Here is an 11,927-nt window from a genome sequence, read left to right as displayed (position 1 = left end):
CAGAAGATGTGGCAAAGGTGTGGTCTTTTGGATTCACTGATCTAATCCCCAACATCTAGTGTTCTGGGTCCTTATCAGGCTGGGCACTGCTAAGTGTTAAGGAATGAAGGAAGAAAGCACAAAGCAAGACTGCACCAACAGAGGATTTAAGTGCTAACGGGGCAATTCATGCCGCATTCCCATCTGGCCTTGGCTGTCTCCTCAGAAATTTTTCAATTGTAATGGGGATTCCAAGGATGCAAACATTTGCTTTCTGGTCCAGATAGCAGATTAAGACCACCAGTACATGCCAAACGGCCAAACCCCAGGCAAATAACAGCTAACAAATCCTACTAACACAAATCAAAACTAAGCCATAAATTTGGAAGTAAAAATAATTTTTTAGACATACCCCTATTCATTCCTTGTCTTGCCAAGTATCCCCCACCCATAATCACTGCATTTCCTTCCTCCAACTTCATTCACTGTTACTGTCCCATTGAGCTCAGTTCCCATAAGCTAGAGAACCAAACTATATCCATCAGATATTGTCCTCAATGGCTGTCTTTAACATAGTTGGCTGCGTCTAGGGTGATAGTTTGGGCAGCTCCATCAGATGTTCTGACAAATGAGTATTGTTCGTTTTGACTTGATTACTTAGAGGAGACTTTGTAATTCTCTCTCAATCACTCATGTATATTTATTCAGCTAAGTAACTCTTGTGACCCCCGGCATTCCTCTCATGGGCATTTTACAGAGGCAGGAAGCCAGAAAGGAGGTTAAAGCCCCAAAAGCACACCTTTTCTATCCAGCAGCAGAAAGTAAATGCTTCTTGCCAAGGTTTGAATTTTAGGAGTTTTCATGCAGAGGGAAGTCAAATTTCCTTTTTCCTTCGCCTGTCCCAAATCTCACCCCCCTGGGGGAGTAAGGGAAGCAACACATTAGAAAACATCTGCCTTCATATAAATAAATTGTGAGGTATGCCTTTTTTTTCTTTTTCTTTTTTTCTTTTTTTTTTTTTTTTTTTTGGAGACAGTTTTACTCTGTTGTGCAGGCTGGGGTGCAGTGATGCGATCTTGCCTCACTGCAACCTCCACCTCCTGGGTTCAAGCGATTCTCCTGCCTCAGCCTCCCCAATAGCTGGAACTGTAAGCCCGCACCACCAAGCCCATCTAATTTTTTTTTTTTGTATTATTCATAGAGGCAGGGTTTCGCCATGTTACATCCTCCTACTCTAATGGGCAAGCTGGAATCTGAACAGAGCCTTTAAGTGCTCAATAATTGTACTACAATACAGTGAAGCCTTCGGTGTACTTTGAATGTATAAGACCCTTGCCCTCTGTTCTAAATGACCACCATCTGCTAGTTTGCTATACTTCTGGGGCCTTGCCTCTGTTCCTTATGGAAACTCCACAGTTTTCCTCGAGCTGTACTCCTAGAAGAAGGAATTACTACTTCTGCCATTCCTAGTGGACCTGCTTGGCAGCTTCTCCTTTCTAATCAGCTATTGAAATCAATCAACCAAATTTGCAAGGACCATGACTAAACTATTATAAAAGGAGGAGTTCACAGTTCCTGGAGTTTACATCATCCTGCAGTTTGTAAATTTCCCTCTCCCCCTGCATTCTCCCTGGTGTTTTAAATAGCCGGCTCTGCCGGGTATGGGTATGGTAGCTCATGCCTGTAATCCCAGCACTTCGGGAGGCTGAGGCAGGCAGATCATCTGAGGTCAGGAGTTTGAAACCAGCTTGGCCAACATGGTGAAACCCCGTCACTACTAAAAATACAAAAATTAGCCGGGCGTGGTGGTGGGCACCTGTAATCTCAGCTGCTCGGGAGGCTGAAGCAGGAGAATTGCTTGAACCCGGGAGGCGGAGGTTGCAGTGAGCCAAGATTGTGTCATTGCACTCCACCTGGGCAACAAGAGCAAGATTCCGTCTCAAAACAAAACAAAAAACCCCAAAATTAGCCAGGCGTGGTGGGAGGCTGAGGCTCGAGAATCCCTTGAAACCGGTAGGCAGAGGTTGCAATGTGCTGAGATCACACCACTGCACTCCAGCTTGAGTGACACAGTGAGAGTCCGTTTCAAAAAAATAAATAAATAGATAAATAAATAAATAAAAAAAAATAGCTGGGTCTGCAGAACCTGTGACTTCTGGGAACTGAGTAGAATTGATAATAGCCAACACTATGGAGTACTTAGTCTATGCCAGGTAATGTTGTAAGTAGTTCATTCTGTAATTATTTCACCCACTGTCTCTCACAAACCTACGACTTAGGGGCTGTGATGAGCCAAGTTTGCAAATGTGGTTAGGTCACTTTCTCAAGCAAGGGGTCACTCTCAATCCCAGGCAGTCTGGCGCCCTGATCTGTTGCGTACGCCTGGATTTGGAGTCTGAACTTGAAAGCCCTGAGTCATGGCAGTCCTTTCCCTCTTCCTCCATGCTCCAGTTTTGTTTTCTTTTCTTAAATATATATTTTTTAGAGTCCCGCTATATTGCCCAGGCTGAACTCAAACTCTCAAACTCCTGGGCTCAAACGATTCTTCCTGAATAGTTGGGATTACCATATTCCAATTTTTTTTTTTTTTTTTTTTTTGAGACCGAGTTTCGCTCTTGTTGCCCAGGTTGGAATACAATGGCACGATCTCGGCTCACTGCCACCTCCGCCTCCCAGGTTCAAGTGATTCTCCTGCCTCAGCCTCCTGAATAGCTGGGATTACAGGCGCCCGCCACCACACCCAGCGAATTTTATGTATTTTTAGTAGTGACGGGATTTCAACATGTTGGCCAGTCTGGTCTTGAACTCCTGACCTCAAGTGGTCTGCCCGCCTCAGCCTCCCAAAGTGCTGGGATTACAGGTGTGAGCCACCACGCCCGGCCCCATATTCCAATTTTTATTGAGCGGGTGGACCCCTATCTCCTAAACACTCCATAGCTCTTAGGATAAAATCCTAAGATTTTAGGATTTACTCAGCCCTCCAAAGTCCAGCCCTGGCTTACCTCCCCAGCCTCTTTGGCCCAAATCCCCTGGCAAGCAACATTCCTGTAGTTCCTCAGTGTCTCTTTGGTTGGAAGAAAGACTTTCTTGCCTGGAGGCCTTTGCATCAGGGCGGTCCCTTAACTATCACTCAGATCCTCCCCCTCTGCCTGGCCAACTCTTACTCACATTTGCATCATAGCTTAGAGCCCACTTCCTCCTGGGAGCTGCGGAGACCTCTACACTGGTTAGGTCCTCCTGATGGGAGCTCCAGTCAGCTCAGAATTTCCCAAGTTGTTGGCATTTGTCCCCCAGCCCTGGGATTGCTTTATTTGTCTCTATCCCTCATAGAATAGATTACAGGCTCCCTGAGGGCAGGACCTCCTGTGTCTGGTCCACCACTACTTCCCCAAAGAGTAGCACAGTGCGGGAGGCACCTTGCAGGAGTGACAGGAATCACTGGTAAAGTTTATTCATTCACCAATTGAACACATTTATCGAGTGCCTGCTAGACACCATGCACTATGGTACTCAAGCTTTTCTCATTTAATTCTTCTTCAAGGATTACTTTATTTCGTTTCTTCATAACAACACACCGAAAAACCCAGTTCATGGATTAGGAAAATTAGATGGAGTTTCTTCTGTGTAAAAAAATTGGCTGGGCCGGGCGCGGTGGCTCACACCTGTAATCCCAGCACTTTGGGAAGCCAAGGCGGGTGGATCACCCGAGGTTAGGAGTTTGAGACCAGCCTGGCCATCATGGTACCCTGTCTCCACCAAAAATACAAAATTAACCCGTGGTGGTGGTGTGTGCCTGAAGTTCCAGCTACTCAGGAGGCTGAGACGGGAGAATAGCTTGAATCCGGGAGGCGGAGGTTGCCCTCCAGCCTGGGCGACAGACTGATACTCCGTCTCAAAAAAAAAAAGAAGCCTAAGGTCACAGTAGTAAGCCTTTGCTGAATGAACACGCGAATGGATGCACCGAGGTCGGGGTTGGGAATATCCGGACTAAGATACCACTAAAGAATTAGGGTTAAAAATGTGCCTCCTTAGAGGTGAACTATTAAAAAGTCTAATGTAAAAGGCCTGAGATGGGTAAAGACCCTTTAGGAGACAAAGCTTGCCGGCCAAGGCAAGCCTAGACAGTAATCTAATTGAAGGTATTAGCATATCTAAAGAAAGAATGTGTCAATCAGAAGAGGGGGGTCGGTGAGTTTAGAACCTGGGAAAATACACTGCAGTCGGAATCCTGCTTTGACCGCGAGGAACCCAGAACCTTTCCCGGCGGGAGGTGCCAGCTGATGTGGCAGGTGTATCCCCGCGTGGGGAAGCACGCAGCCGCCAGCTGAACCGCCGCCTACCGCCCCCGCCCCCTCTCCCGCGGAGCTGGCGACCCGATTGCAATTCCGCTTCCGCCGGCAGAAACTGCCTAATAATAGCTCCCTTGTGTGTGTCTGCACCCCGACTAGGCACTTGCCTACAGCCTAAGTTGCATTTCGGCCTCACATAGCCCAGTCTCCAACTGGGGAAGCTTGCATAGCTAAAGGGCACGTCCAAGGTCAAACTGCAGACACCGGAAAAGGAAGAGCTGGAATGGCCCAGCTCCAGGTGCGGGATCAGCTGGCCACCCCTTGCCTGTCCCGCCCACACGAGCATGCTTGGGACTCGTGGTAGAAATTAACTAAATGGGCCTTGTGGTGTAGGCCCCTGCCTTTTGCGGGCTGATTTCAGGTCCGCCTTCCCTCCGATGCAAGTCATCTCAGTATGTGAAGATTGAAACTAATCCACTTCGGAAGTCCTGCTGCGGCCCCAGCTCCTCCCGCCCGCTGAGCTACTCACCAGGTCACAGAGATGCTCCTGTCCCTCCAGGCCTTTCCTGCTCCCCCTACTCTGCCGTCCTGCCATTTCTCCCTTCAAAACTAACATCCTGCAAGGGACTGAAGGGAAAAGAAACAAATGGCTGCTCTCCTCAAACCATTGAACAAAACAAATTACTTAAAACCCTTTTACAGGCCGGGCGCGGTGGCTCAAGCCTGTAATCCCAGCACTTTGGGAGGCCGAGACGGGCGGATCACGAGGTCAGGAGATCGAGACCATCCTGGCTAACACGGTGAAACCCCGTCTCTACTAAAAAATACAAAAACTAGCCGGGCGAGGTGGCGGGCGCCTGTGGTCCCAGCTACTCGGGAGGCTGAGGCAGGAGAATGGCGTGAACCCGGGAGGCGGAGCTTGCAGTGAGCTGAGATCCGGCCACCGCACTCCAGCCTGGGCGACAGAGCCAGACTCAGTCTCAAAAAAATAAAAAATAAAAAATAAAACCCTTTTACAATTTTGCCGGTGAAAGGAGCAGCCCATTAGTAATTAGAGTGGACAATTCCGCAACCCAGCACTGACCCTGGCAAAGGGGGCACTTCACCCCAGGCGCTTGGAAGAGACAGGGATCTGAAGGCCTGGATCTGCCAATGTATAGCCATGTGACCTTGGAAAATGTTCTGCCATTGTATAGCCATGTGACCTTGCAAAATTCCCGAAACTGGAAGGCCTGAGAGGTCAAAGAAAGGGTCCGGCCGGGCGCGGTGGCTCACGCCTGTAATCCCAGCACTTTGGGAGCCAAGGCGGGCGGATCACGAGGTCAGGAGATCGACACCATCCTGGCGAACACGGTGAAACCCCGTCTCTACTAAAAATACAAAAAAATTAGCCGGGCATGTTGGCAGGTGCCTGTAGTCCCGGATAACTCGGGAGGCTGAGGCAGGAGAACGGCGTGAACCCGGGGGGCAGAGCTTGCAGTGAGCGGAGATTGCGCCACTGCACTCCAGCCTGGGCCACAGAGCCAGACTCTGTCTACAAAAACAAAAGCAAAACAAAAAAACAAAACAAAACAAAAAAACAACAAAGAAAGGGTCAAGGTTTTCCCTCTCTTCAAGAACAGAGTAGGCTTAGAAGAAACAGCGAAGCATTTTAGCCTATGCACGGATAGGCACCCCGAGGCATGCTTTAGACATTTCCCAGCTAGTTCTTTACAGACAGGACTTCAGGGACAAGAGGTCAGTACAGTAAGAAAATCCTGCATGAACGTTGTGACCTGCATTGTTCTTTCCCGTCTCTCTGCCCTCTCTTGCTCTTCAAACACGCGCCAATGCCTCATTAAAGACTGCAAACCATCCCATTAGTTGCAAATGCATGGAAACATATTCATGATTATTCAAATGAATCCTTGTAAAATAATCAGTACTGCCTTCATAAATATTCATCATCACTGTGCTAATCACTGTGCAATCTCACGAGGGTGTGGCCCTGTAATCCTGCACCCTTTTGCCCTCTCCTCCCTCCTCCCTTTGTCTGAGACTCTTTTTTGTCCACTCCTAAGCCTCCTAAGGTGTTCCTAGGTCTTCAAGATCTCATTCAGGGTAGAGATACTTCTGGTTGTGATCTAATGCTTGCTGTATTTATCTCTCTTGGAAGGTTATTCTTACCAGAAGGTGATTCTTTTTCTGCAAAGTGTATCTGACCATGGCTCAACAGCTGCAGATTCTCAGGCATCAATACTTCCTTGATACTAAAATGTTCTTTTCATCACATGGGCATTGTGGCCAGAGCAGTGTGCTGGGGCTGGGAGAGCACCCAGAAAAATGACACCTTATAGTCTGGTGCAGGATAAAAACGAGGGAAACATGCTCTGCAACAATGTGTGTAATGAGGCCAGGTGCGGTAGCTCACGCCTGTAATCCCAACATGGTGGCTCACGCCTGTAATCCCAACACTTTGGGAGGCTGAGATGAGCAGATCACTTGAGGTCAGCAGTTCAAGACCAGCCTGGCCAACATGGTGAAACCCCCGTCTCTACTAAAAATACAAAAATTAGCAGGGCGTGGTGGCGCAAGCCTGTAGTCCCAGCTACTTGGGAGGCTGAAGCAGGAGAATCGCTTGAATCCTGGAGGCAGTGGTTGCAGTGAGCAGCGATCACGCCATTGCAGTCCAGCCTGGGCTGGCGACAGAGCGAGACTATGTCTCAAAAAAAAAAAGAAAGAAAAAAATCAATATGCGGAATGAAATTCACACAAATAGAAGTACAAGGCAGAAGCCCTGGGAGAACATGTGGGGTTGGAGAGCAGGCACCAGGAGGAACCTGGATATGTGGAGAGGGGGGCACCTCTGGGCTGTGTGGCATTCAGAGGCTCCCTTCTAGCTATGCACCTCTTTTCCCCTCATCCTGGTTATACCCCTTTTTTTTAACTTGAAGATTTGTTATTGATGGCAGGACCATATGGAAAATTACAGCATGCATTTGGGTGAGGCAAGGTATGAGGGAGATCCCTATAAGATGTGTGAGTAAGCAGACATTAATCCTTTAAAAGAACCCCTCTAGGAGCTTGTTCCAGTCACTAGGACTTAGCACAGTGGCAAGAAAGAGCCAAAGAAAACAAAGAAAGGCACATGCATTCATAAGCTCAAGAAACCAGAACACGGGGTCACACAGGTGCCCTTTTCTGGTAGTACCCAGTTGTGCCCAATGTAGTCTATTTAGACATTTGATGGTAAGGAAGTGTCAAAGCCATTTATATCCACTGATGGAAAAAGATACAAAGGAAGAGGAACCTTTTTACAGTTAAGAACTTTGGAAATTCTGGAATAGGACTAGAAATAACAAAATTTGCCCAGGCACAGTAGCTCACGCCTGTAATCCCAGCACTTTGAGAGGCTGAGGTGGACAGATCATTTGAGGTCAGGAGTTCGACACCAGCCTGGCCAACATGGCAAAACCCCGTCTCTACTAAAAATACAAAAATTAGCTGGGTGTGTTAGCACACACCTGTAATCCCAGCTACTCGAAGGCTGAGGCAGGAGAATGGCTTGAACCTGGGATGCAGAGGTTGCAGAGCAAGACTCTGTCTCAAACAAACAAACAAACAAAAAACAGGGAAAGGAAAAAAGAAATAACAATATTAAAGGGAAAAGAAAACATAATTAACAGCTACCACAACTTCAAGGCCCAGAAAAAATGTGTAAGTATTCTATTGTCGTAGGCTATTCTGTAAGGTACAGGGGAATCTCACTGTCGTCTTTAATTCGATATAAGAATCATTTTACTTTTCAAGCTTTTCAGGGTGTAAAGAAAACCCACTGTTGCATATGTTTTGAAGAAGAATCATTTTTCTTATCAAATAGAAGCAAATAGCTCCTAAGTACCAAACATGTATAGCATGAAAATGAATTGAAAATACTTTCTAAGGCAATATTTTTAGTAGTTTCATTTGTCTTCTTAAAGGCCTGAAAATAAAATAGCCCATCAAGGAAAGCACTCTGTTTCCCCTTCCTATTAAACATAGAGAACACGACCAGGGTAGAGAAAGGATGCTGGGTGACAAAAACCCATTTTTCATGGTTGATTTGTTAATGGCTTCAGAGAGATAAATAATATTACTTTCTAATCCAAAGAAGTCTCATACCTAAGATTTGCAACATTATTTCTTAAATCCACATAGCTTTCTCTTCCTAGAAATTGTCACACACAAAAACATAGGAGTCCCCGGTTTGATTTAATGAGATTTACACAAAGGGAGTTGTCAGTAACCACTGAAACAGGGCAGGGTTTTCATAATGATTGTGCTTGAATTGTGTTCCAGTCTGAAAAGAGCCTTTTTAATTATAGGGTTTTGGGGGTGGGAGAAGCAGGGTGTAGGAGAGTGGCAGGGGCGGGGGAGTGGATGTAGTTTTTCACGGTAAGAGACTGAAAAGTCTTTTATCTATTTAAAAGGATAGCAGGTGGGCTCCACTAACAAGTCTTAACCCCAGGACTTGGCTTAACCCTGGAGAAAATGTTTTTCATTTTCACCCCTATGTATTTGCTGGTTCTTCACTTCTTTAAATTGCAAGCTCTTCAAATAGAACTCAGAAGGCCTGGGGGAGTAGGCAGCAGTTCAGCCAAGGACAGTTCCGAGGGTTTGGAACACCTCTGCACAACAGAGCTCCTAGAGACCTCGACCGTTGAGCAGGCAGCCCTGAATCAGCAGCTCCCAGGCAACGCTGACCTGAGCTATTTTGAAGCTGGTGACACTAAAGCCTATGACTGTCTCCCGGATTAACAGCATGGGAGCTAGGATTTTTTATAGTGTTAGATAATTCCACCCATCTGAATTTCTCTATTTTGATTTCTCACCTCAAGCCTAAAAACATCCACGGAACTCATTCTAGAAGAAGCCCAATCTAGTTAATTTTACCAGTGAACTGTATAGGATGACATCCCTACACAAAAGGGCAGGACCAGAGCCCGCTCCATGTGGAAGCCATGCTTGGAAGTCCAGGGTCAGCTCAGCACTCTCTGGCTTCTTGTGTTCTCAGGATTTACTCCCCCTTCACCATTTTTGTCACTCTTCATTTTTTTTTCTAATTATTTTTATTGCAATACAGATGAGGCCTCCTTAGGTTGCCCAGGCTGGTCTTGAACTCTTGGGCTCAAGTGATCTTCCCACCTCAGCTTCCTAAAATGCTGGGATTATAGGCATGAGCCACTGCACCAGGTCTCTTTTTACTTTTTAAATTATGTTTATTGAGGTATAATTTATATACAGCTTAAAAATTCACCCTTTTTTGGTGTATAGTTCCGTGAGTTTTGACAAACAAATGTTATGCTGTGGGCTGAACTGTGTCCGCCTCCCAAATTCACATCATCTGGAAGCCCGAGCCCTCAATGTGATTATATTTGGACACAGAGGGTTTTTCATTTTTAATTTTTTAATTTTTTAATTTTTTATTTTTTTTTGAGACAGACTCGCTCTGTCACCCAGGTTGGAGTGCAGTGGCACAATCTCGGCTCACTGCAAGCTCTGCCTCCCGGGTTCATGCCATTCTCCTGCCTCAGCCTCCCGAGTAGCTGGGACTACAGGTGCCCGCCACCACGCCCAGCTAATTTTTCTGTATTTTAGTAGAGACGGGGTTTCACTGTGTTAGCCAGGATGGTCTCGATCTCCTGATCTTGTGATCCGCCCATCTCGGCCTCCCAAAGTGCTGGGATTACAGGCTTGAGCCACCGCACCTGGCGTTTTTTTTTTTTTTTTTTTAAACAGAGTCTCGCTCTGTTGCCCAGGCTGGAGTGCAGTGGTGTGATCTCAGCTCACTGCAACCTCCGCCTCCCGGGTTCAAGCAATTCTCCTGCCTCAGACTCCCAAGTAGCTGGGATTACAGGCACCCACCACCACGCCCGGCTAATTTTTGTATTTTAGTAGAGACAGGGTTTCACCATATTGACCGGGCTGGTCTCGAACTCCTGACCTCAGGTGATCCACCCGCCTCGGCCTCCCAAAGTGCTGGGATTACAGGTGTGAGCCATCACGCCTGGCCTGCCTCATACTTTTTTTTTTTTTTTTGAGACAGAGTCTTGCTCTGTCGCCCAGGCTGGAGTGCAGTGGCATGATCTCAGCTCACTGCAAGCTCCGCCTCCCGGGTTCACGCCATTCTCCTGCCTCAATCTCCCGAGTAGCTGGGACTACAGGCGCCCGCCACCTCGCCCGGCTAGTTTTTTTTCTATTTTTTAGTAGAGAAGGGGTTTCACCGTGTTAGCCAGGATGGTCTCGATCTCCTGACCTTGTGATCCGCCCGTCTCAGCCTCCCAAAGTGCTGGGATTACAGGCTTGAGCCACCGCGCCCGGCCTGCCTCATAAAATTTTAAAAAAATTTTTTGGGTACATAGTAGGTGGATATATTTATGGAGTATGTGAGATATTTTGATACAGGCATGCCATGTGTGATAATCACATTAGGATATGGGGGTAGCCATCACCTCAACACATTTCTCTGTNTTTTTTTTTTTTTTTTTTTTTTTTGAGACGGAGTCTGGCTCTGTCACCCAGGCTGCAGTACAGTGGCCGGATCTCAGCTCACTGCAAGCTCTGCCTCCCGGGTTTATGCCATTCTCCTGCCTCAGCCTCCCGAGTAGCTGGGACTACAGGCGCCCGCCACCTCGCCCGGCTAGTTTTTTGTATATTTTAGTAGAGACGGGGTTTCACCGTGTTAGCCAGGATGGTCTCGATCTCCTGACCTCGTGATCCGCCCGTCTCGGCCTCCCAAAGTGCTGGGATTACAGGCTTGAGCCACCGCGCCCGGCCGCCTCATACTTTTAAAAAAGGAATTTTTTTTTGGAGATGGGCGTCTCACTCTGTCACCCAGGCTGGAGTGTAGCAGCACAATCACAGCTCACTGCAGCCTCGGCCTCCCAAGATCTAGGGATCCTCACACCTCAGCTTCTCAAGTAGGTGGGACTACAGGTGTGTGCCACCACACCCAGCTACTTTAAAAAATTTTTTTTTATTTTTTGTAGCGACAAGGTCCCACTATGTCGCCCAGACTCGTCTTGAACACTTGGGTTCAAGTGATCCTCCCACTTTGGCCTCCCAAATAATTTGACCTCTTCCAAAGAGAAGTTGGGCCTTTGTTTAAGGTTTCTAGGAGGTAACCTTGACACCCTTGTAATTACAAAAGTGCTGGGATTACAGGTGAGAGCCACCAGCCTGCCCCCATATTCCTTCTTGCCAAGCTACTCAAAAAGAGTTGTCCACATTTGCTATCTCTAGCTTCCCACCTTTCGTTCACACTTCAGATCCCTTCCAATCTGGCTTCTATCATTCACTCCATCAAAACTGCCCTGCTAGGTTACCAGTAACCTCCCTGATCTCAAACCCAATAAGCGCCATTCGATTTTCACTGGGGAAACACTTCACAGACACCTCCTTTCTTGGGCTTCCCCACTACTTTTCTGACCACACCCTCCCAGTTCTCTTGCTGGTTCAACCTCCAGTTTGACCCTGAACCCTCTTCTCATTCCACATATTCTCCTCAAGTAATCTCACCATGGCTTTGAACATCACCTATATACTGAGGACTCCTAAATTTATAGATCACAGCCACACCTTTCTTCTGAGAGCCAGACTCATGTATCCAAATGCTTTGTTGCCTTCTTCACTGAGGAGGAA

This window comes from Theropithecus gelada, chromosome 18 (assembly GCF_003255815.1).
Source record: "Theropithecus gelada isolate Dixy chromosome 18, Tgel_1.0, whole genome shotgun sequence".
Lineage (NCBI taxonomy): Eukaryota > Metazoa > Chordata > Mammalia > Primates > Cercopithecidae > Theropithecus > Theropithecus gelada.
The sequence above is the reverse complement of the archived record's forward strand: the minus strand, read 5'-3'. Positions refer to the sequence as shown.